The following is a 24,206-nucleotide window of genomic DNA, read 5'->3' on the forward strand; positions in this document are numbered from 1 at the left end:
TATACGGCAATGGAAAAATATGCAAATCACCATAAAATCTCACTGATTGACCTAAAATTGGAAAGAAATATTAATTGTTGGTGTTTTAATGGCTTTATATTACAGATTATAGTATAGTACAGATTTTTGTTATTTATAATTGATGTGTTACAAAGTGTGTACAGGACATTGAAAACATATCATCATGTGAATTTCATGTTTACCCGGTGGTACCCATTACATTAGGAAAACTCATTAAATATGAAGCAAAAAATATGATGTTAATCATTTATTTAGAGACGTTAAACACTGACTGGGATCAAATTGACCCCAAACAAAATAGGAGGGTTAAGGGTGTGAGGAGTAATCAGTAGCAAAATTGATTTAAAGAATTATCCTGTGGTTAAAAAAAAACAAAAAAAAAACTTTTGTGTACTGCGTCTTTAAACCTGGAGTTTACCTTCACTGCCACGAGCTCCATGGCAGCTGATGGAACTGCAGGTAACAAGAAAATCCACTTTCCATGAATCTATTTTTAGCTCAACATTGTTTGAGTTCCTTGCCAGCTGCTGTTTGGTCCCTGTTCCTCATCGTGGGCCTGCTGGTTTTTACCAGGTCTTTCCTGCAGGTCCTGAGCCAGTTTGGCTGCAGATTCCTAAACACACTGAGTGACTTCACCTCAGCTGACTGTTCAAAAATACAAGACACAGTAAACAGGCAGTCAGGCTCAACACATGGGGTTGTGTTGTGGATTTGTGATGCGTCTGCTGCTCGGTCTGAAACAAAAAATATGTCTGAGTCTCAGCAGGATTCGGGGAAAATCATAAATGAAGGACGTTTAGTTATTTTCATATTTCCTGGATGTAAACATGATGCGTTCACATCCTCGTCGGCTTCATGGGACGGTCTGGAAAATTCCACTTTGATGTTTTCAAAGTTTAAAAAATCCAGTTGCATTCATTTCCGTCACAGATTTTGAGCTCATTTTCCGACGCTGGTCGTCTTGCTTCCATAATTTTTTGGGATTAAATGTCATTTTCCTGATCCTGGTGGGCCGACGTGTCTTATCTCGACATGTTTACACTTGTTCCCAGAAGAATTCCTGAAACTGCATCGGAGACAAGTGGGATTAGCTCATCCCAATGACACATTTTATTACAACTTATAATTTTATTACAACAAAGGAGAAATGTGATTTTAAGACTCAGGTTGAGGATTTGTTCAGATGGAGATGTTTTGCAATTTTGTATAAAATTTGTGACTTCATTAATGTGATTTAAACATGTCCACCAAACCCACCTGCCTCCTAAAATCTCAGAGCTGCACGACCCATTTTCTGATCTTAAGTTCTTGGAAAATCCAAACCACCAGAAACAAACAGAGCTGGGACGAGCTAACACAGATGAACAGGAATTTACAGGAATAAACTGGAAATTTGCAAAAAACTACAGCCTGTAAGAGGGAAAAAACCATCTTGCAGCATAATCCTGGTTAAAACAACCAGATTTAAACTTTGTATTAGTTTGCACACGTCCGCTTATGACAAAACAAAAGCTTAAAGCTTAACTTCCCATGGAAATTTTCCGGAAATTTTCTGGAAATTTACCAGAAATTGTTTGCCCCTTTGCAACCCTACATGTTATTGAATCTGTAACAATTAAATTACAGTTAACAAATCCAAAATATATTCTTTGTAAAAAAAAAAAAAAAAAAAAAAAAAAAAAAAAGCTCATGTGTAGAATTTAAGTTAAGTTTGCCTCTTTTCTCCGAGCAGGAACGTCTCAGGTCAGATTCCCTGAAAGTCGCTGGGACAAATTGGAGGAGCGTCTCTTGGTCCAGACAGGCACCGTCCACATGGCGGCATGACAAAGTTTGAATTTGCCCCGCCCCTCTCTCTCTCTCATCCACCAATCAGATGGAAGTGCGAGGCTCTGAGCGGCGGGTTCGACAGTGCTGCTTTTAGGACTTTCAGACTCTGTTGTTGTGCAGTTTGAAGCTTTGTTAGAAAATGAACTAAAGGTAATAAGATACATTTGATGAATTGATTAGATTAGATTAGATTAGATTAGATAAAACTTTATTGATCCCCTTGGGCAGGTTTCTCAGGGAAATTGTGGGTCCAGCAGCATTACAGTACAATTAAAAGATAGAAAGACAGCACACAAGAAAATAAGAATAAGAAGTAAAAGAAACAATAAATATACAAACTGCAAAATGGCATGGTATATGAATAAATATATCTATGTAAGTACCACGTGTGGAGGTTTACATAAATACTAGCATTGGCATTTACATTAAATAAATATTAAGTGTGTTATTGCACTTGGACTTGAATACGAATACTTAAAGTGTTTATTGCATATTGACATTAGTAGTTACATTATTTATTACATTTTTTATCAGGGAACCTAGTAATCTGTGACGCGTTTCATGTCGAAGGCGAGCCTCCTGACACCGACAGAGACCGAATCAGTTCTGTGAAAACCCACCAACCTGTTGTGTTTGTGCCGTGTGGCTCCATGAGCAAGGCACCAGCCCTGCTGAGGTTGGGGGTTCAGTCGCTGGGAGGCTGCATGAGACACCGGGAAGTCCTCTGAATAAAAAGCATCATCACATGACACAAAGCGTGTTGACCTTCCCTCGGTCTCATTGTCGCGGATCTTCTCCTCGACTCGGCGTCATGTGATCGTCGGAAAACCGAAAACCAAGAACAAACGTTTCACTCAAAAACTCCACCGCCGCCGCTCTGCATTTACACAACAAAGGAGAGCTCTCTGTAATTACACCGTCTGTCAATCAGGACAGTTTCATCCTCATCAGTTTGGCAGCAGGATGTCCTCAAGCCAAACAATGAGGCTTTTGTTGTCATGGCGATGAGGGGTTTCCATTGTCATGTGACTTTTCTCGCTTTTTAGCTGCAAGAAAGTCGAGAACAAAGACTCTCGATGCTGTTGAATCCTCTTTAACTTAAAAATTTCCTCAGACAGTTTCATAAATGCATGTGGTGTGGTGATCTAAACCCTGTGGGCACGACATTTCTGTGTTTCTTCATGAATTTTAAAAATGTAAGTCCATGACTAAACTCAGAGAGCTTCTTAACTGCCCAAACTGGGAAACTGAAACACTTTAAAACCGTGTATTTTGATCCGTGGTGTTTATTCTTATATATATATATATATATATATATATATATATACGGGAGAGTGGGGTAAATAGTGCCAATATTTACTTAAAGTGCCTTTAAAGCGAGGGGATTACAGTAATGCCTCCAACTAAAATATGCACATATAGTTTAGGATGTTGTGCATCCCTGGGAACAATCACTTTGGATCTTATATAAACTGTTTGAGAAATATAGCTTTCGAAAAAAAAGTGGTTTTGTGGCACAACTTGCCCCCAATGCGGGGTAAATTGTGCCATTAGAGAGAATACACTGGGGTAAATTGTGCCATTGATAATTGAAGTAAAACAGATCATTTTAATCTCACAAATGATAATGCTATATAAAAGCAAAACAAATTCAATACAAAATTATTTATTTAACATTTATTTATTATTTTAACAAGCTCACAGGCCACTTTTCTATAACGAGGCCTAGCGCCACATGAACACATACCCAGAACAAAATAAAAATTCCAAAATGAGCACCTGCAAATCATCTTCATCTGAATCTGAATAGTTTTAGTGATCAAAGGTAAGAAGACAATGTACAATAACAATAAAATACAATTAAGTAATATATAGTATATAATCACAAGTTGTGCCACTGGCACAATTTACCCCAGGCCCTTTGGCACAAATTACCCCAAGCCCGCCATTTTGAAAAAAATGCACCCCCCAGCTGTTTTGAGCTAACATCATGCTAACTGTATAGACTAAATAAAAATAGAAATAGAAAGTATATATACACTCCTATATACAAGTATAAACATAAAGTTTAATGTAATATAATAAATAGGAAAATGAATGGAATGAATGGCATATTTACAGTCCAGTAGGTGGCACTGTTTGTGGCCCCCCACCCTTGGCAGAGGAGAGAAAGATCCCCTAAAGCACTGTGTGTGTGTGTGTGTGTGTGTGTGTGTGTGTGTGTGTGTGTGTGTGTGTTGTGAAATGTGCATGTGTGTATCCAAAATACATGAGAAGAAATGGCCCAGTTTCTCATCTTGTGGTCATCGCACCATAAAGCATGACATCATGCATTACAGTCCTTAAGGCTTGCAAAGTGAAGTTTTTTTTTATTATTATTATTTTCCAGCTGACTGCACCATTTCTCATGTTTGCTGCTGCTGTTTTCATCGTCAGCAGCAGAAGGTAAGACGGTCAGAAGGTCAGAAGGTAAAAACTTTGAAGGATGACAGGAGGAATAAAAACACAATAACAGACGTTTTACATGAACTGAGCAAAATGCTGTACTTTGACCTCATACTGCACAACAAATGATAATATATCAAAATCAATGTTGTTACTAATCACTGACATACAGACTGTAATCATCAGAATAATATATAAAAAATCACTTAGAATTTTGTATATGGAAAACAAAATCATGTTTTTCAATATACAAAACTGGCATTTCAATGGTTAACATTTTACAAAAGAATTTATATTTGGAGAACATTTGTCATTAGAGCTGCAGAGTCACATTCTGGGTTTTGGGATAATTTTAAGCCCACAGCGTTGTTTCAGTGAAGTTACTCATAATATTATACTACTGAATGTCTCAGGCCTCATTTGGAAACTATAGTGAAGTAAACTGCCGCCCCCTGCTGGAGAAGCACTAACGTTACCATCCTCTTTCCCCTCTGGGAGCTGTGTATAGTGCAGTATTATCATGAAACATGCTCCATTAAAAAGCAAAAGTCCTGCACTTATTTTTTGTTTACACATCATCAGCATTATTGTTACTCCTCTTTGTTTAGTTTGTACATAGGGAAATAACTCTGAATATTTATGGTTTAATTTGCTAACAGAAAAAACTCCATTTGAAGAGGAAAATGAGGAACGCTTCACGAATTTGCGTGTCATCCTTGCGCAGGGGCCATGCTAATCTTCTCTGTATCGTTCCAATTTTAGTATATGTGCTACCAGAGTAACACAACCACCAGGGGGAGCCGTGCCCTATATGTAGGCTGCCACACCTTTGACTTCTCATTCATGGTTTGCTCTCAGTTGAGTCCAGTCTGCTCTGCTGGAGGAAGCAAAGCATGCTGGGACTTTTATGCAAAGCAGATGTGACATCAGCCCCTGAGGATTGGTCGGCTGCAGGAGACAAACCAAAGGATCAAACTCCTGTCGCCCCTCCTCCCACGTTTCCTCCAGAGGGAAGCAAAATGGCACCACATTTCAGAAAGAAGACGTTACAGCTGCTTTGCATCAAAGTCCCAGCATGCCTTGGGACTCAACTAAGCGAAACCATGACTGAGAAAGCAGAATGTATGGCAGCCTATATAAAGCACACAGCTCCCTCTGGTGGTTGTGTTACTCCGGTAGCACATATACTAAAATTGGAACGATACAGAGAAGATTAGCATGGCCCCTGCGCAAGGATGACACGCAAATTCGTGAAGCGTTCCTCATTTTCCTCTTCAAATGGAGTTTTTGCTGTTAAAAAACGGCAGAGAAGTGGGTTTTCCAGGTGTTTTTGGCTCAATCCTGTGACAGCGCCCCTAGTGGCAGCCTCCTGGCCTCACAAAGGACAAAGAACGGTGTTGCTATTTGAAAAAATTACTGAGATTTGATTTTTTCAAACAAAACTCTGTGGGCTCTAGCTTCCTGGTGCAGCACAGTGAGGCGCAGTGAGGCGAACCCCCCGCAGAGCTAGTTTGGACCAGTGCAACCCGAGGGGCACACAGTTTGGTATTTTGGCAGAACGTGTTGAGCCGAGATGGGAATGGCGTTGCAGCTGGGGGAGGTGTTGACAGATTCAGAGAATCTGCGCAAGGACTGCCCCAACCCTCCTACCAGCAGAAGGGAGGAGAGAAGGCGTGGAGTGGGTTTGACACAGCCGATTCACCTTAAACCAATCAAATGAGCCCCTGTCCTTGCCTTTAAAATGCGCTGCGCGAAGGTGTAATGAACGTTTACAGAATTGACATGGAGGTCTACTGCCGCAGGCGGAGCGGAGTCCAGGAGACCGGCGCGGAGCGGAGACCGGCGATCAGTGCGGACACGTCACCAAAACCTCACAGGCAGGCTTCCGTAATGTCAGGCACATTAACAATGCAATAAATACCCACAAAAAACACTATTCAATGCTACGATCACAATCAGCACATACATATATCTCCATATCAACTGTCCCGTCACAGCTGATGTCAGATCAAAGGAGATTGGCACCGTTTGTGCTGATTGTGAGGTTTTAGGGACGTGCACTGGTCAGCCAAACTTCCACTGCACCGGCTCCGCTCCGCCTTGCGCTGAAAGTAGACCTGGATTCATATGGTGAGCTTTGAGCGCACCTCGGCGAAGCCTTTTGGCACGAAACTGTCACTGCTGCCACTAGGGCCGCTATCAGACAAAAGAGCCAAAAACATCTGGAAAACCTTGAAAAAGTCCAAAGGAAAATGAGGAACGCTTCACGAATTTGCGTGTCATCCTTGCGCAGGGGCCATGCTAATCTTCTCTGTATCGTTCCAATTTTAGTATATGTGCTACCGGAGTAACACAACCTCCAGGGGGAGCCGTGCCCTATATGTAGGCTGCCACGCCTTTGACTTCTCATTCATGGTTTGCTCTCAGCTGAGTCCAGTCTGCTCTGCTGGAGGCTGCAAAGCATGCTGGGACTTTAATGCAAAGCAGCTGTGACGTCGGCCCCTGAGGATTGGTCGGCTGCAGGACACAAACCAACAGATCAAATTCCTGCTGCCCCTCCTCCCACATTCCCTCCAGAGGGAAGCAAAATGGCACCACATGTCAGAAAGAAGACGTCACAGCTGCTTTGCATCAAAGTCCCAGCATGCATTGGGACTCAACTAAGAGCAAACCATGACTGAGAAAGCAGAACGTATGGCAGCCTATATAAAGCACATGGCTCCCCCTGGTGGTTGTGTTACTCTGGTAGCACATATACTAAAATTGGAACGATACAGAGAAGATTAGCATGGCCCCTGCGCAAGGATGACACGCAAATTCGTGAAGCGTTCCTCATTTTCCTCTTCAAATGGAGCTTTTGCTGTTAAAAAACGGCAGAGAAGTGAGTTTTTCAAGGTTTTCCAGGTGTTTTTGGTTCAATCCTGTCACACCGCCCCTAGTGGCAGCTTCCTGGCCTCACAAAGGACAAAGAACGGTGTTGCTATTTGAAAAAATTACTGAGATTTGATTTTTTCAAACAAAACTCCGTGGGCTCTAGTTTCCCGGTGCAGCGCAGTGAGGCGCAGCGAGGCGAACCCCCCGCAGAGCTAGTTTGGACCAGCGCAACCCGAGGGGCGGACAGTTTGGTATTTTGGCAGACCGAGGTGAGACGAGATGGGAATGGCGTTGCAGTGGGGGGAGGTGTTGACAGATTCAGCTTGGTGCAGTGACAGTTTCGTGCCAAAAGGCTTCGCCGAGGTGCGCCCAAAGCTTGCCATCTGAAACCACGTCTACTTTCAGTACAAGACGGAGCGGAACCAGTGTAGTGGAAGTTTGGCTGACTGGCAGGCAGTGCGCACACGTCACCAAAACCTCACAATCAGCACAAACGGTGCCAATCTCCTTTGATCTGACATCAGATGTGATGGGACTGTCGATATGGAGATAAATGTATGTGCTGATTGGCATAGTAGTATTGAATAGTGGTTTTTGTCGGTATTTATTGAGAGTACGTGCGCCACCGTGCATGGCGCGCCAAAATTGCAAAATCCACCTGGCCACACCCAGTTGGCGAAGTGCAGCTGCGCCCCTGCCTCGCCCGGTCTGTGAAACTAGAGCCCCATGTGTTTGGCTATTGAGTGTCACAGCGCCCCGTAGTGGCCACTGGCAGGCTTCGTGGCAACAGACAAAAAACAAACTGAGATATGAGTTTTTCATGAGATGTTCCAAGAAATCTCCTCTTATTGCAGATGCAAGGGCGGGCTTTAGGGGGCTGTGCCCGTCCTGATCACCAGCTGGGCTCCCTGAGATAATCTGTGGTAGGTGCCGCAGGAGTATGTGGTGAGGGGGGCACTCCTCAGCGCCATCCAATCCCTGTGCACCCAAAGCGAGAGCTGTGTCTGGATTCTCGACAGTAAGTTGGACCTGTTTCCTGTTGGTGTTGGCCTCGGTCAGGGCTGTGCTTTGTCACCAATCCTGTTCGTGATTTTCATGGACAGGATATCGAGTAGTGATGGGACGTTGGAAGCAAAGCTTCGAGGCGTGTACCGAGAATGAAGGGGGCGTGTCTGACGAAGCCCCACGTCAAGGCTTGCATCAGTTTGCTGAAACCACGTGACGAATTACAAACAAGGCCTCGCATTACACAGGTAACGTGACTGGTTCATTTTGCGTGTCGTTTTTCAAAATAAAAGCACGACAAAACCGCGACGCTTTGTGGGTTGTAGTAGGTGGTATTTTGGTTCGCGTGTTCGTAGCATAGTTTGTATTATTATACAATATATAATGATTATCCCCCCCACTGCCCCCCTCCGAACATACTGTGTCACCTAACCACTGCACTTCCAACACACAACACCTAATGTGTTCAATAAATAATAAACATTGATGGCCATGAAAAGCACAAACCAAAATGGGAAAGAAGGGATAGATAAAATAGGGAGAGTAGGGTTATATAAAGTACTATAGACTTTATTATTATTGTACAGGGATTAAACACTATTCTATATTGTGATAACATCCATCTACTCATTTTCTGTCACTGCTTAATCGCAGTCGTCATTGTGATAACATTTGAAATCTATTTAAATGACTTGGCTGTCATAGTTTAACTCTAGCAACAGATGGGGCTAGTGAGCACTGAATGAAGCTTTGAGTAGCGAACCTTGGGGCAAAGCAATGGGCTGGAAAGCCTCATTGCTTCAGGAAGCTTCATTTTCCCATCACTAATATCGAGGCGTAGTCACAGAAAAAATAAAAAAGGAAACATAAAACAATAAAAATAACAAAATAAAATAATCTTGTTTTAATAAGAGAGTCGCTGCTTTTTGCAGATGATGTGGTCCTAATGGCATCATCGGTCTGTGACCTTCAGCACTCACTGGACCGGTTCGCAGCCGAGTGTGAAGCGGCTGGGATTAGGATCAGCAGCTCTAAATCTGAGGCCATGGTTCTCAGCAGGAAACCGGTGGCTCTTTCTTTGATTGTGAGTTAGTGAGTTCACACGGTGATATCTAGAAGTGTTTCATGACAGGAGCATGTAATTTTTTATCTGGAGCTAAAATGATCCAGGTTGGAGTTACTTCTCACATCACGTCTTGTGGCAGAGTAACAATCTGGTGAGAGTGTGTGTCATCTCTTACGGACTTTATTTCAGAGTCCCTGAATTTAAATGCACCTGCACGGTGTCAAACTCTACATGGTGCTTCACACATCTCTGAGAGCATAGGAGCAGGGTAAGTTGAGCCGTATCCCTACTACCCCCCCACCTTCCTCCCCACCTCCATCCCACCCCTCCCTCACCTTCTCCCTCCCTAAATAACAGTCACTTCTTCACATTCATGTGTATTTTTATTTATTAAACACAATCCAACAGGTACAATAAACAGCTGTTGCCTTAAAGTGCGCTTGGGAAGAGAACATTAACAGCTGTGTTTTTGGAAAGAAAACACTAGAACACTAGTTTCTTGGTGTCCTTGCTGACAGTAAGGTCAGTTATGAACATATGAACGTAACACATTTGAACATTGAACCAAAATACACTTACCTCATACACTTAATAAGTAATTCATATTTATTATTTTATTTACTTATTTATCTATTTATTCATTCATTCATTCATTCATCCATTCATTCATTCAATATTTCATACTTATTTAATATTTAAGACATTTAGGCTACAGCCAAAATACACTTATTAAGTGTATGGGGCTCTGGCTCAACTTGACTTACTTGACTTAAGCCCTTTGCTCCTCTTGGGTGCATAGGCCACTGACAAATATCCTCCATTTCACTCTGTTCGTGGCTTTTTGCTCAAGCTCTCCCCAGTTGAGCCCACTCTCCGACATTTCTGCCTCTACACTTCTTCTCCAGCTGTTCCTGAGGCGGCTCAACTTACCCCTGGCCAAATGGCTCAAATTACCCCAGAGCTACCATTTTGACTTTTTTAGTCCCCACAGCTAAAATGGTGCACTTTTATGCTAGGTTTATGACCTCATGTTGTAGCTCATAGATACCACAACTGATGTATAAAACAAATTTAAAATGATCTGTTTTAGTCTTAACACAATTCTCATGAAACTGATGATAGACTAAATTCACTTTCAAGAGTAAAAAATGTTTTTTTGGAAATAAATGTCTAACCACTTTACCCATGTGGTTCTTACCTTCACAGACTCCATGAAATGATGCCTTCCTCTTAAATATTTGGTCAAATGATCAATGTTTTTTACCGTTTCCTAGCAACAGGGGGTGGCTCAACTTACCCTTTGGCTCAACCTACCCCAGTCTCCCCTACTTTCATTATAAACCGACCTTTGTTTATATCGAGTGCTTATCGGATAACCGCTCTAATTTCATTTCTGGCCACCGTGCCTCTCTGCTCTGACCAACTGAAGCAGCAGCACCAGAGTAGCAGACAGACATCACTGACGTAATGACGGTAATATTTTCAGCGAATCAACAATCAGAGAACACATCAGACACTAGAGTGGTTTAGAGCCTATGTAAGACTTGTTTATAGTCACAAATGAGTACACATGATGAGTAGAAAAATTTACAATAGAAAAGTCAGATTTGGCATGAGATTTCTCTCTTGTGCGTGAGAGCGTGAGATTGAGGCTGAATGTGTGACTGTCACGGCCAATGCGTGAGAGTTGGCAACCCTGCCAATGGACACCTCTACCACCCGTAAACTTTCCACAGTGGTCGCCAGATGGGTGGCTACATCATTACAATGTAATATTGCAGTTATGCCCATCTGTTATTTGTTGGGCTTGAGTTTATAATTTCAGCGTTTTTTTATTTTTTATTTTGTGCACATGCTGCATTAGCAGAAAGTAAGTATTTGTCTACTCCCATGTTGATATGAGTATTAAAAACTTGAAAAACATCTGTTTAAGGTAGATTTAGAACAGGTCAAAAATATGTGATTAATTTGCGATTACTCATGATTAACTACGGACAATCATGCGATTAATCTGATTGAATATTTTAATCGATCCACAGCCCTACTTTTTACATATGTTCATTTTTTTATTTCTACATTTGTTGCTGCAATATTTTGTTGAATTAGTGCACATATGTAGACTTAATGCACATAATGCACATGCTTTTGATGAAGCTTTAAACATAATGCACACAATTTTTGCAAAGATGCAAGGCACATATTTTTATATTCCTTATTATTTTTTATTTCTTTTAATTTAATTCTCTTCTTGATAATTTGAGCAACCACAATCGACCCAATTTCCCCTCTGGCATCAACAAAGTGTTTCTGATTCTGAAATAGATATAGCTTTGGGCAATCAAAATAGTTTTATCACAAGTTCAGCTACACAGGATTTTCATTTCAACAGGAAATAGCTGATTCAGAGTCAGATTATGGAAAGCACCTCCAAACTGCTGAGATAAACATATCAAGTGAAGTTGGTGAGCGGTTTGCACAATCACTCTTGTATTTGCAACTGAGCCTCGGAGCAGAATGGCCGCAGTCGCACAGCTTGTCTTCCTGCTTGTTGCTCTCACTGACGGCGTTGGTGCAGAGCAAACCATTGAAATCCAGCCAAAGGACGGCCCTTATGTCTTCAGGCCCCCCCATGCAGCCAACTTCTGCGTGCTGTCCAGATCCACCGGTGAGGAGACGCTGATGCTGTGGAACACCTCGCACTTGTCGCCCAGGAACTCGATGCTACCTGAAGGCCTCAGGGAACGCCTGCAGGTCACTGAAGAGGTAAATGCCTACTTTTATAAGATCCACAATCTGACTCTCTCAGACTCCGGCCTGTACCGAATGGAGTGCTGGACCGAGGGCAACATGACGTACCAGATGATCACCGAGCTTACTGTTTGCGGTGCCATAGGTGATATGAGAGATGCCTACATGAGTTTTGATGGGACACTGAACCTGACATGTGAAGGAGCAAATGACAACCTGACGGTCCAGTGGCTGTCTAAGGCTTTTCGTGGTTGGACCAGATTATTTGGGGATGATGACAAACCTCCGATGGAAGACAGAGGAGAAAGGCTGCAGGTGGCAAAGGACCACTCCTCTCTTCATTTCACCAACTACAGAGTCTACAATTATGACGTCTACACCTGTCTGGTGATGGACAAGCAGCAGTGCATCAGCAGTCATCCTGTCTGGGTAAAGTTACAGATGGAGATCATCTACCACCGGGTGGGAGACAGTGCTGTGCTGCAATGTGACAACTCTGATTTTAGTGACATGGGAAGATGCTGGGAAATTTCCAGTAAGACGGGGGACTTTCTGTGTCAGGACATCCCTGAGCTGGACGTAAAGGTCAACCAGAACTACTCCCTGGTCTTTCCGTCTTTGACACTCAACCATACAAGTGATTACATATGCATCTCACCCAACACTCCACACGCAGTTTACCTCCTGGTGGTGTGCCCTGACTTTGCCCCGGCAGACGTACAGCTCTTCTCGAAAGGAGATGAGGTCACTCTCAGATGCGACCACGATCACGGTGACAACATCATGGTCCTGTGGTTCAGGAAGAAGGACCAGGTGGAGAGCCTCGTCTATGTATCACATCCTTCCTACGTCGCAAAAAATCTCATGCAGGACAAAGGTTTTGAAGGCAGAGTCAAGATGTCCTTCCCTGACAAAAGCCTCATTATTTCTGACGTCTCGCTGGAGGATGGAGGGGAGTACTGGTGTGCAGCTGTCAACGTGACCGGCAAGGAGCTGTGTGAGTCAGCCGCCAAGACGCTGCTGGTCCACAGAGACCCTTTTGGGGTTTACTCCACCTTCTACCTGGTGAGGTCCCTGGTGCTGAGTGGTGTCCTGCTGGTGCTGTGTGCCACTGTGATCCTGAAGACCAGGAGAGGACAGTGACCTTCAGTCATCTGGACTAAACTGGGGGAGAGAGAGAGAGAGAGAGAGAGAGAGAGAGAGAGAGAGAGAGAGAGAGAGAGAGAGAGAGAGAGAGAGAGAGAGAGAGAGAGAGAGAGAGAGAGAGAGAGAGAGAGAGAGAGAGAGAGAGAGAGAGAGAGAGAGAGAGAGAGAGAGAGAGAGAGAGAGAGAGTTGATGTTATTCCATGAAGCTTCTCACAGCAGAACACAGACGGTCTCTGTGAGGGAAAAAAAAAACAATCAGGACTTTATTACTGCAAAAGTATAATACCATATTTTCAAATGTATACAAAGGTTTGTAAATATGTTTTTCCAGGCTTGAACACATGCGCTTAATGGCTCATTAATGTGTCATTTAAGTCGGTTTTAAAGTTTTGTACACAGGTTTGTAAAGTAGCATCAAGCGATTTGATATTGTTGTGCTTTGGTGTGTGTTTATTGTTTATTGTTTATTAGGATCCCCATTAGCTATTAACATTCATTTAACAATTATGCAATCACCAGTCTTCTAAATAATTAAATAAAAATAGGGAAAAAAAAAAAAAAGAGATACTACAGTAAATAAAGATAGAATCAATTTGAAATACACCAAAATCACGTACAATACAAGAACTTTTTGTGCCTCTGGGGATTAGTACAGGCTTATTTGCATTGAGTGCTGTTTTAGCTTTTTCTTGAAATTAATTTTTGTACTAGTATTGTTTATATAATTAGGCAATGAGTTCCATCCTGTTATAGCTCGATAGATAATTTAAGTAGTTCTGTTCTTGGTTTGGGTGGTTCAGTATAACCTGAACTGGCTTGTCTGGTCATGTGGTTATGTACATCTCGTGAATATTCAACTTGGTCATATAAATGCTGTGGTTGTCTTGTCAATTATAACATTTTGGAAGAATTTGTGGATCTGTTGTGAGATTTGTGTGTGTGCAGTAGGGATGGGTGTATCTTTCCTGTGGTATCGATATATCGATATTCATGCGCTACTCATTTGGCATCAGTTTCCTTAAACAAATGTGGATACTAACAAATAAGAATTGGGGGTGCATGCATAACTTTCAGCTGTTTTAGATAGCTTACTTCACTTATTATGTGCCGAGACACCTCTGTGCCTGGCGGCGTATTCAACTGGCCCGTGTCACGTGGCAGGAAACCTGAGACATGGTTTCCTGTTGAATGTGGGAGCCGGAGGAACACACAGAAAATAATGGAAGACAGAAAAAGAAGCTTGGTGTGGAGTTATTTTTCACCACTCGACAAAGTGACGGCAAGGTGCAAAGTGTGTGATTAAAAAAAAAAGGTTTCACATAGCAGCAACACAAGTAATTTATTCAAGCATGTTAAGACCACACATGCGGAGAGCCACAGTGAGCTTGAAAAAAGGCAGGCTGCCGTTAACGTCCAGCCTAGAGCACCACCTGCTGTCCGGCAAAAGACCCTACAAGAGAGTCTGCAAAAAGGCCAAGTGTATCCAGGTACAGACAGATACCTTTGCCAGTGTACTGATAAGGACAATAAATATTGAAATCTCAATCTAATTTTAACAGACATGTAAGGTGAAGAGGATAATTATATCCAGTAATGTACAATTGTTGATTACTTAAAACATGCTTTGGTTTTTAGTAATATTTACTGAATATTTTGCTTAAGTATGATGCAGAACTTATGTGAATATGCATATATTTTTAGAAGTCTGAACACTTGATTAAACCAGGTACATCCCTATTTGATTATGTGGATAAGTAAGAGGCAAAACTTCTATTATATATTTTCCATAATATATGGTATAAATGGTCTGTATTTGTCATGTGACCTGTCTTAAATATAATAATATTTTGAATTAAAAAAATTGGCAATAAGAAATTATCAATATCGGTATCAGTATCGGTATCGATGAAAATGCAAGAAAAAGTATCGTTATCGTATCGAATCCTAAAAGTGTGGTATCGCCCATCCCTAGTGTGCAGCTGTGCAGCTCCACCTTCCAGGTAGGGGGCGCCAGTGGCTTCCAGTCTTGGTCGGCCTCTGGAACTGGATTTCCTCCCCGTCTGTCTGAACCAAGAAAGTGGAAACTGCACATTATTTTGGTACTGAAGAGATGGAAAGGCTTAGCCGCTGATGTGGATTAAATGAACTGGAAAATTAAAAGCATTTTCTTTTATTTTGTCCTTTATGTCCTGATTTAAAGAAGTAATTGTTTGATAAGATTAATGGGGAAGATCATGTTTATTTTAATATTTGCCGTTGCAGAATGTTTGGGTGACTAATGGTAACAAAGAAAATATACTGTATGTTGTTTAAATAGGTATAATATCTGGAAGTGTGTTTTCTGTGTTGCTATAATTGTGTTTTGTAATCCCATGTGGAATGAGCTATTTAGATGGCATAACATTAAAATAAATACTTTTTAAAAAAATCATTAATTCATTCTATTCGTATTCAGCTAGACAGCAGTCAGATCTTCACCTCCCTGCACATTGCAGTGGCAGACGACAATTTGTAGAAAGATTTAGAGGTACCAAATGATGGAATCATTATTATTTGGTGAAAGCATCGTCCTCCTTCATTTCTTATCGATCCCTAAAAAACATTTATTTTCTGCTATGATTTTTGCTATAATGTAGCTTTTGCTACATCTTGATTTACCTTCATCTCACAATGTTTTACTTGTTTTGTGATTGTTTTTCCAATACATTATCATTATGTTTAGTAACAACAAAAACACCACCACCACCACCAACAACAACAACAACAAAAATAATTATGATATTTTGCAATTATTATGATCTTCGTTTTTTAACTACATTGTGGAGTAACAAACCAGAAGTCATGCTTCATCTTGGAGGATTCATCTCAGTGTCGTCTCAACTTGAATGCATCTTTGCAGGTGTAACTAAGTTAGTTAAACTAAGTTAATTGAACTAAAAACTAAGACTGTGTAAAAAAAACATTTTAGTTTAACTGAAATTAAAAAATAAAAAATAAATGTTAGAGAAAAAAAAGAAAACTGACTGAAGCCATACAGTGTTCTTACTAATCTAGACAAAAAGTGTGCTTAGTTTTGCTGATGGTTATTGAGACTGGGACGTGGACATGACTGGGAGTCACTAATCTGATTAGAATTAGAATAAAGATTAGAATAAAACAACTAAGAGCAATACTGAAACTCAACTCCAACTAAATATTTTCACACAAAAACAACTGAAACCAGCAAACCCACTCTGGAGACTGAACTGAGTTGAAGCCAAAATTAAAAATGAAATAACAAAACAAAAATTAATGAAAAATGCAAAACTATAATAACCCTTCTGCATAATTTTTTCACACAACTCTAAAACTTCCCCAGCAAAAAGAGCCATATAGTTTTACCCATAAAACTTTGAGCTTATCAAGATACACCAACTCAAAGTGCTTCAAATACTGCAGGACATAACCAGGTAAACAGTTAAAAATACACACAACAGAAACAGCAAAAAACAAATGTCAATAAGATATATAAAAGATGGAGATGAAACAAATGAAAATATGGAAACGGTAAAATATGTAGAATCAAAGGAAGCACATAAAAATGCAAAATAAAGACGGACATAAAAACGATTGCAGATTTTTAGCTGCGTAGCCCACTCACCTCCCTCTGTTTCCTTGAAAGTGACGATGAGACGCAGAATAACCTTCTCACCTCACCAGCTCATTCTTGACTAATACATTCTGAATGACTTTAACAAATGATTTTATCTCTTTCACTTCATTTGTGTCTGAAAATTCCAATCCAAAGTGTCATGTCCAGCAAAAAGGTGTATATTAGCCAGACTTAAATGAAAACTTTAAGCGATAGGACATTTGTGAACGCCCCCTCCACTTCCCCCATCATATAAAAGCAGCCTCTTCAGTGCCTTTCAGTGTGTGAGGGTCAGGTGCAGAGAGTCACTCCACCAGGTCACTCCTCCTCGTCCCGACCGCTTCACACTCAACTGTAAAGCGCCCCAGTGCATTCTGAAGCCAACTGGAGGGAGGCGACTTTGTGAAGCCAACTGGACCACATCATCCGCCAAAAAACAAACAAAAACACAACAAACAAACTCACACACAGAAAGGCTGTTTCAGAAGAAAGACCACAGGAGAGATTTTGACAACAACCCCGCTTGCAGCTAGGGTGTCACAAGTGGGTTTGTTCAGGTTGGTGGAGAAGGCCCGGCCAACCAGACCCCCATGAGACCCTTTACACCAGCTGATGCATTAAAATCCTGTGCTGCATTGGCCGGGAATCAAACCCAGGCCTCCCGCGTGGCAGGCGAGAATTCTACCACTGAACCACCAATGCTGGAATTCAGCACTAAAGGGCACAATTGCACCTGACTGCAGTCCGCAGATCGGGGTTGGGCTAAATGTGGGCGGAGCTATACGTTTGACTCTGTGCGGTGACTACAGTTAGCAGGTCGGAGTTGGGCTAAATGTGGGCGAAGCTAAACGTTTGACTCAGCCCGAGCGCCATCTGGTTAGGTTAGGGTTAGATGGAACTCGATATCTCACGCCAACTTCATCTCCAATTTCAGTAGTACAAGCAGCATAGTTGTGAGTTTTCGGGTTAAAAGGCACTGGCCCTCGCACGTTACTGGACTGCCAAAACCCTGAAGAACACCACGCTGTTTTACAAAAACAAGATGGCTGTCCTTCAAATAACTCAAAATGGCTGCTGGGTGTGTAAATAGGGGTGGGGTAGAGTGAAGGGGTCCAGGAGGTTAGGGTTAGGAAGAGGTTAGGTTTAGGTGTGGTTAAGGTGAAGATTAGGAGAGGGTTAGGGTTAGGTATAGTAGAAGGTAGGGTTACGGTTAGGAAGAGGTTTAGGGTTGGGTATAGTAGGAAGGTTAAGGTTAGGGTTAGGTAAGGGGGAGAAGAGGTTAGGATTAGGAAGAGGTTAGGTTTAGGTATAGTAGGAAGGTTAAGGTTAGGGTTAGGTAAGGGGAAAAGGTTAGGGTTAGGAAGAGGTTAGGTTTAGGTATAGTAGGAAGGTTAAGGGTTAGGTAAGGGGGAAAGAAAGGTTAGGGTTAGGGAGAGGTTAGGTTTAGGTATAGTAGGAAGGTTAAGGTTAGGGTTAGGTAAGGGGGAAAAAAAGGTTAGGGTTAGGAAGAGGTTAGGTTTAGGTATAGGATGGGGTTGGTTAGGGTAAGGAAGAGATTAGGGTTAGGTGTAGTTGGAAGGTGGAGGTTAGGGTTAGGTGGGGGGGGGTTGGGGTTAGGAGAGGTTAGGGTTAGGTATAGGTTGGGGCTGGTTAGGTTTAGGAAGAGGTTAGGTTTAGGTATAGTTGGAGAGGTAGAGGTTAGTAAGGGTAGGGGTTTAGGGTAGGATTTTAGGTTTGGATTGATCTGGGCTAGGTAAGATGTTGAGTGGGGGTAGGGAGAAAGGGTTCGGGTGGTAGGAGTCGCGGGGGGGCCTTTTGGCCGTGTGTTTGAACCTGTTGCCCGGGACTGGGATACAGGCTCCGCCACCCATGGTCCGACTGGCCCCCCTGAGGAGGGTCTCACCTGTTGGTGGGTAGTCTGATATGAGGTTATGTGGGCGTAACTGACTCCCGGGACTGGGTCTCAGAAACTGCTCACCTGGGCCCTGTCGTCGCGTTCGTTTTAATGTTGCTGAGTAGCCTGCATCTGATTCCCTGTACTGGGTCTCAGTTTAGGTGGTATGTACTTGTCCTATTTTGGATTGTTATAGGTTTGACAGAATATTGCTCTTTAGGCGCTTTGTTATTAAGCAGAGGATTATATGCCTGTACTTAAGCACCCCTGCATGCTCCACACATAAGTGTGTGTGTGCGTGCCTGTGTGCCGTCAATACATGCATACCGCCCTCCATTTTGGGTTCCTAAATTTGGGGTGACTATGGAACATTTCATCAGTAGTGTCACCACAGAATCATCGAGGGTTTCGGCCGTTTACACACTAGACCCTCTCCTCCGTGGAGGCCAGCTGGGGTGATCAAATCCCAGCTACTGTTCCAGAATTTTAAAGTTATTTTAGGATTCCTTGCCAATGTTTTGCTATTTTTTGCGCCGTGCTCGGTGTCCAGTGGACTTTGTCTGCCCCTGTCTGGAACTCTGTTTTTCTAAGAGGGATGATGTGCGGATATTTTTGAATTTCCGAGTTGATATTTTGGAGCATCTCCCTCTCTTGGATAGTTAGTCTATCGCTATAGTTGAGTAATGCCCATTTAATTTCTGCCTGCGGGAACGTGCTTTGCGCAACTTCATAAAGTTGTCCCACTTGCTCGCGGGTTTGCCGTGGGACCGCTGAGTTTTTGTCGTTGATGCCAAATGATAATATTACTTTTTGGACCCTCTCCGTGGTGGGAGTTTTCCTTTTTAGGATGTGAATTGCGTGGAAAATCTTGGCTCCTGGATAGGAGTCCATTTGGATTTGGGGGCCCAAATTGTGTGGGAGTCTGGAGATGTTGGAATCTCCTATAATTAAGAAGGGACAGCTCGGCTGGAGTTGCCAATTTTGTAATTTGTTGCCAAAGTGTTCGTGCCTCGTAAGGAGGTTCTTTGGGGGTGTGATTGTGGTTGGCACTGTGTTTGTCTCCAATAAATTGGTAAGTCTCATCTGTGCCCTGTTTAGTGTCGAGCTGTCCAGTTTCTTAATTTCTTTGTGTGTCCAGCGGACTGCTACCGTCCAGGCCTCTCTCCATCTAATTGTGTTGGACTGGGTGATTTCCCATTCTATTTCCTGGGCCAATTGGAGGAAGTGGTTAGAAATCGACTGGAGAGAGGTTTGAAGCCAATTTTGGGTTGCCGTGTCTGGCAGCTGGAGGCCAAAAGGTTGCAGTAAAAATGCAACTTGTTTGGGGTTGGTACGGAGAAGGTCCCTATATTGTGCCTGTTGCGCTTCACTCTGGTGGTGTAGGTATTTAATATATTTTTTCAGATTTTTGCTAAGTATTTTAAATTCCGCCGTTGCCATTTTGGTTTTTTTGGGGGGTCTCTAAATTTTTAGTTTAAAGTTCTGATTTCTAATTCCTATGTTTTAAGTTTTAAGTTTAAACTTTGGGTTTTTTTAGGTTTTGATTTTAAAGTGGTTGTTGGTTGGAGCGCCTGTGGTCCCGATGCAACCTCGCTAGTCCTCTAAGTTTGGACTAGAGGTTGTTAATTTGAGAGGAGGTGGTCGGTTGAAGAAGCCCAATTAGTTAAGGGGTGGGTCTGATAAAGCGTGTGTGGTGTGATATGGACTGTGGTGTGTGTTGGAGCTAGTCTCAGGTAGAAGACTGTTAAGGTTAGGGTTAGGTGAAGGGTTAAGGTTGTCAGGGTGATATTTTCACCTCCTCCGATGTGAAATGGAAGCTCTTCTCCCCGTTGGGGAATTGAACCCGGGTCTCCCACGTGACAGGCAGGGATACTAACCACTATACTAACGAGGAGACACACTGTGGGGGTGGGGCCAGGTCCCATCTCACAGCTTATTCAGGTCCGCTTCCAGTCATCGCTCTCTTAAAGTTCTCGTTCAGGTCATGCCCACACTGTGCCCCGTCATTTTTCAAACACTTCTCTTTTTCCACCAAGCCGGCATCTTCCACCCACAAAAATGGCACTTTTCAAAAACGGTCTCCAAGGTGTGGAAATCTGACAACACAGGCCTGGTGTTTTTGGGAGGATGGGGTAAACTAGGGTTGGGAATGGAGAACCGGTTCCCATTCGGAACTGGTCCAAAATGACTTGATTGGTCGGAATCGTTCGTGTCTACACGTTATCAATTCCTTCAATGATTCCTCATATTCCTGCGTCACGCGCTGACGTCATCACAAATTTAACAAAGGACCTCTTCAAACAGAACTATCATGGACAAGAGCAGACGAAAGCGGTCGAAAGTATGACTACAGTTTACCCACAAAGACAGCAATTTTTCCACCCGCCATTTTTGCAAGGCAGAAATAATGTGTAAAGGAGGAAATGCGTCTAATATGCTGAAAGACTTTAGTAGCAAACACGGCGTTAAACATCAACAGTGCCGAGTGTTTGACAGCCTGCGCCGGCAAGCCAGCTCCGCTAATGAAGGTAGGATCAGCTACGATTGTATGGGACACCCTCCTCCAGTGCCGGCTCTGCCTATGTTGGAGCCCTAGAAGAAATTACTCCCTTGCACTCTTCCATGCAACTTCCATGCTGCCCGCTTCGCCCAGGTGTGGCAGCCTACATATAGGGCACGGCTCCCCCTGGTGGTTGTGTTACTCTGGTAGCACATATACTAAAATTGGAACGATACAGAGAAGATTAGCATGGCCCCTGCGCAAGGAAGACATGCAAATTCGTGAAGCGTTCTCATTTTCCTTTTTTGGTTCAAAAACAAGTTGAGATGTGACTTTTTCAAGGTTTTTTATGAGACGTTCATGCCTGCCTGACCTTTGACCTGGTTTCCCACCATTGTGAAAGCAGCAGCAGGGAGGAGGGGGACTGGGTCGGGGGCCAGAGCCTCCACGCAGGTCGGAGAAATCAAATGTCAGATTCATATTCAGATTCAGATTCCTTTATTGTCATTCAGACATTACATCAGAGATACACTGCAGAATGAAATTACGATGCATTGATTATGATAAAAATTGGATAAAAACCATTGAAATTACCCCACTGTGGGACTAATAAAGGAATATCTTATCTTACGAATAAAAAAAGAACAAAAATATATGTGCAAAATGTATATACAAAACAGTCGTAATAAATAGATGAGTATAGGTGACAGTGTGGCTGAGGTCTGCTCAGCACATTGCACAGGAAAGTGTGAGTGTTTTTTATGCGGTGTTAGCATGTGGGTGGGACAACTTAACGGGAGGTCTGGGGAAAATTTCACAATGAGTAGATACCATTTCCTGTGTTCTGGTGCATTTTAACACGTGATTTGATAATTTTATCTAGCTATAGCAAAAGAAAAATATGGGTACATTCGTGATCAGTGCAATTAACAAGACAGTTAAAACAGACAACAAGCACACATTCAATAAATATGAAACTAACATAAATACTAGAGAATAGGTATGCTACAAAAGTAAACTACCTTCTGTTAAAAAGCAGTGAGTTTTATGACTGTCAGTGCCTTTTTTTTCTATTTTCAGACATCTCATGTGCTGTCAGTGGATTGCTCTTTCTTTGATTGTGAGTTACTGAGTTTACACGGTGATATTTAGAAGTGTTTCATGACAGGAGCATGCAATTTTTAATCTGGAGCTAAACTCATCCAGGTTGGAGTTACTAGGTTCTCACATCACGTCTTGTGGCAGAGTAACTCTACATGGTGCTTCACACATCTCTGAGAGCAAACAACAAATGTTTACCATAAATTTTAAAAGACTAAGGAGCTGGTTGTGGACCTGAGGAGGGCCAAGCCTGTCTCCATCCAGGGGGTCATTGGTGTGGACATCGTAGAGGACGACAGGCGCCTCCGAGTGGACACGGACAGCAAACTGGATCTACTGGGACAGCAGGCCGAGGGCAGCGGACGCCACCGGAATCAACAAACTGATCCACAAGGCCGGTGAGGTTGCGGAGCAGGACTCAGAGAGGAGGATGCTGTCCAAACTACGTGATATCTTGGAGAATGTCTCCCAACCACTCCACGACCCACTGGCCAATCACAGGAGTGCATTCAGTGGAGGACTGACTCCACCGAGATGCAGCACAGAAATGCCGTAGGAAGTCATTCCCTCCTGTGGCCCCCAGACTTTTTACCGCCCCCCGTGGAGGGTCAGATAGTCAGACTTAACTGCGTGACAGTACACTGTTATAACCCGTTTATTTAACCATTTAACAGTGCAATACTTTATATCTGCAGGACTCGACAACAATTCAACAGTGCAGTATTCCTGTGGATATAAGGTGTATGTGGGTATACTTTTTTACTATGGCTGAGGAAGTTAACACGTCTAATTAACTAATTAACGCAAAATCCTTTTAACGGCGACAATTTTTTTAACGGGCGATTAATGCGGTGTTGTTTGAACCTTTGCCCACTCCGTTGTTTGAGAAATCAGGAAGTGAAATCATGCAACTTTCCTCCTGCCTCTGCAAAATTGTTTAATGCGCACAGCACGATTACCGGCGCATGGCCAACCCTAATCAACCGTGTTGTCTGTGTCATTGTCCGTTGTCCTGCTGCAACCGCGTATAAACAAAAGTCGGTTTATAATGAAAGTATGGCAGTCTGTGTGCGTGGCACACTTGTCAGATCCGGCAGACTGACAGCTGGAAAGGCACCTGTCAGACCTGACCTGACCGGCTGGCAGCAGGTCTTCCGGATCTAACGGGTGTGCCGCGCATACAGACTGCCGTACTTTCATTATAAACCGACTTTTGTTTATATTGAGTGGTTATCGGATAAACCGCTCTAATTTCATTTCTGGCCACCGTGGCTCTCTGCTCTGACCAACTGAAGCAGCAGCACCCGAGTAGCAGACAGATGTCACTGACGTAATGACGGTAATATTTTCAGCGAATCAACAATCAAAGAAAATATAACACATCAGACACTGGAGTGGATTAGAGCCTATGTAAGACTTGAGCTTGTTTATAGTCACAAATGAGTACACATGATGAGTGGAAAAATTTACAATAGAAAAGTCAGATTTGGCATGAGATTTCTCTCTTGAGGGTGAGAGCGTGAGATTGAGGCTGAATGTCACGGCCAATGCGTGAGAGTTGGCAACCCTGCCAATGGACACCTCTACCACCTGTAAACTTTCCACAGTGGTCGCCAGATGGGTGGCTACATCATTACAATGTAATATTGCAGTTATGCCCATCTGTTTTTTGTTGGGCTTGAGTTTATAATTTCAGCCTTTTTTTTTATTTTTTTTTTTATTATGTGCACATGCTGCATTAGCAGAAAGTAAGTATTTGTCTACTCCCATGTTGACATGAGTATTAAAAACTTTTAAGGTAGATTTAGAACAGATCAAAAATATGCGATTAATTTGCGATTAAACATGAACTACAGACAATCATGCGATTAATCTGATTGAATATTTTAATCGATCCGCAGCCCTACTTTTAACATATGTTCATTTGTTTATTTCTACATTTGTTGCT

General features: G+C 42.5%; 6 non-coding genes across 6 annotated transcripts; 3 read left to right on the top strand and 3 right to left on the bottom strand.

The window, feature by feature from the left end:
* Positions 1-4,972: 4,972 nt before the first annotated feature.
* On the bottom strand, positions 4,973-5,078 carry LOC115377220 (U6 spliceosomal RNA). The gene has a single exon (XR_003929968.1). It is a non-coding gene; the product is annotated as a U6 spliceosomal RNA (small nuclear RNA).
* A 379-nt stretch (positions 5,079-5,457) lies between these two features.
* On the top strand, positions 5,458-5,563 carry LOC115377207 (U6 spliceosomal RNA). The gene has a single exon (XR_003929956.1). It is a non-coding gene; the product is annotated as a U6 spliceosomal RNA (small nuclear RNA).
* A 978-nt stretch (positions 5,564-6,541) lies between these two features.
* LOC115377208 (U6 spliceosomal RNA) lies at positions 6,542-6,647 on the bottom strand. The gene has a single exon (XR_003929957.1). It is a non-coding gene; the product is annotated as a U6 spliceosomal RNA (small nuclear RNA).
* A 380-nt stretch (positions 6,648-7,027) lies between these two features.
* On the top strand, positions 7,028-7,133 carry LOC115377221 (U6 spliceosomal RNA). Its single transcript, XR_003929969.1, has one exon. It is a non-coding gene; the product is annotated as a U6 spliceosomal RNA (small nuclear RNA).
* Positions 7,134-17,394: 10,261 nt separating this feature from the next.
* Positions 17,395-17,465, bottom strand: trnag-gcc (transfer RNA glycine (anticodon GCC)). The gene has a single exon. It is a non-coding gene; the product is annotated as a tRNA-Gly (tRNA).
* A 3,887-nt stretch (positions 17,466-21,352) lies between these two features.
* Positions 21,353-21,458, top strand: LOC115377234 (U6 spliceosomal RNA). Its single transcript, XR_003929981.1, has one exon. It is a non-coding gene; the product is annotated as a U6 spliceosomal RNA (small nuclear RNA).
* The last annotated feature ends 2,748 nt before the right edge of the window (positions 21,459-24,206 follow it).

Source organism: Myripristis murdjan, chromosome 18 (genome assembly GCF_902150065.1).
Source record: "Myripristis murdjan chromosome 18, fMyrMur1.1, whole genome shotgun sequence".
In the NCBI taxonomy this organism is placed as follows: domain Eukaryota; kingdom Metazoa; phylum Chordata; class Actinopteri; order Holocentriformes; family Holocentridae; genus Myripristis; species Myripristis murdjan.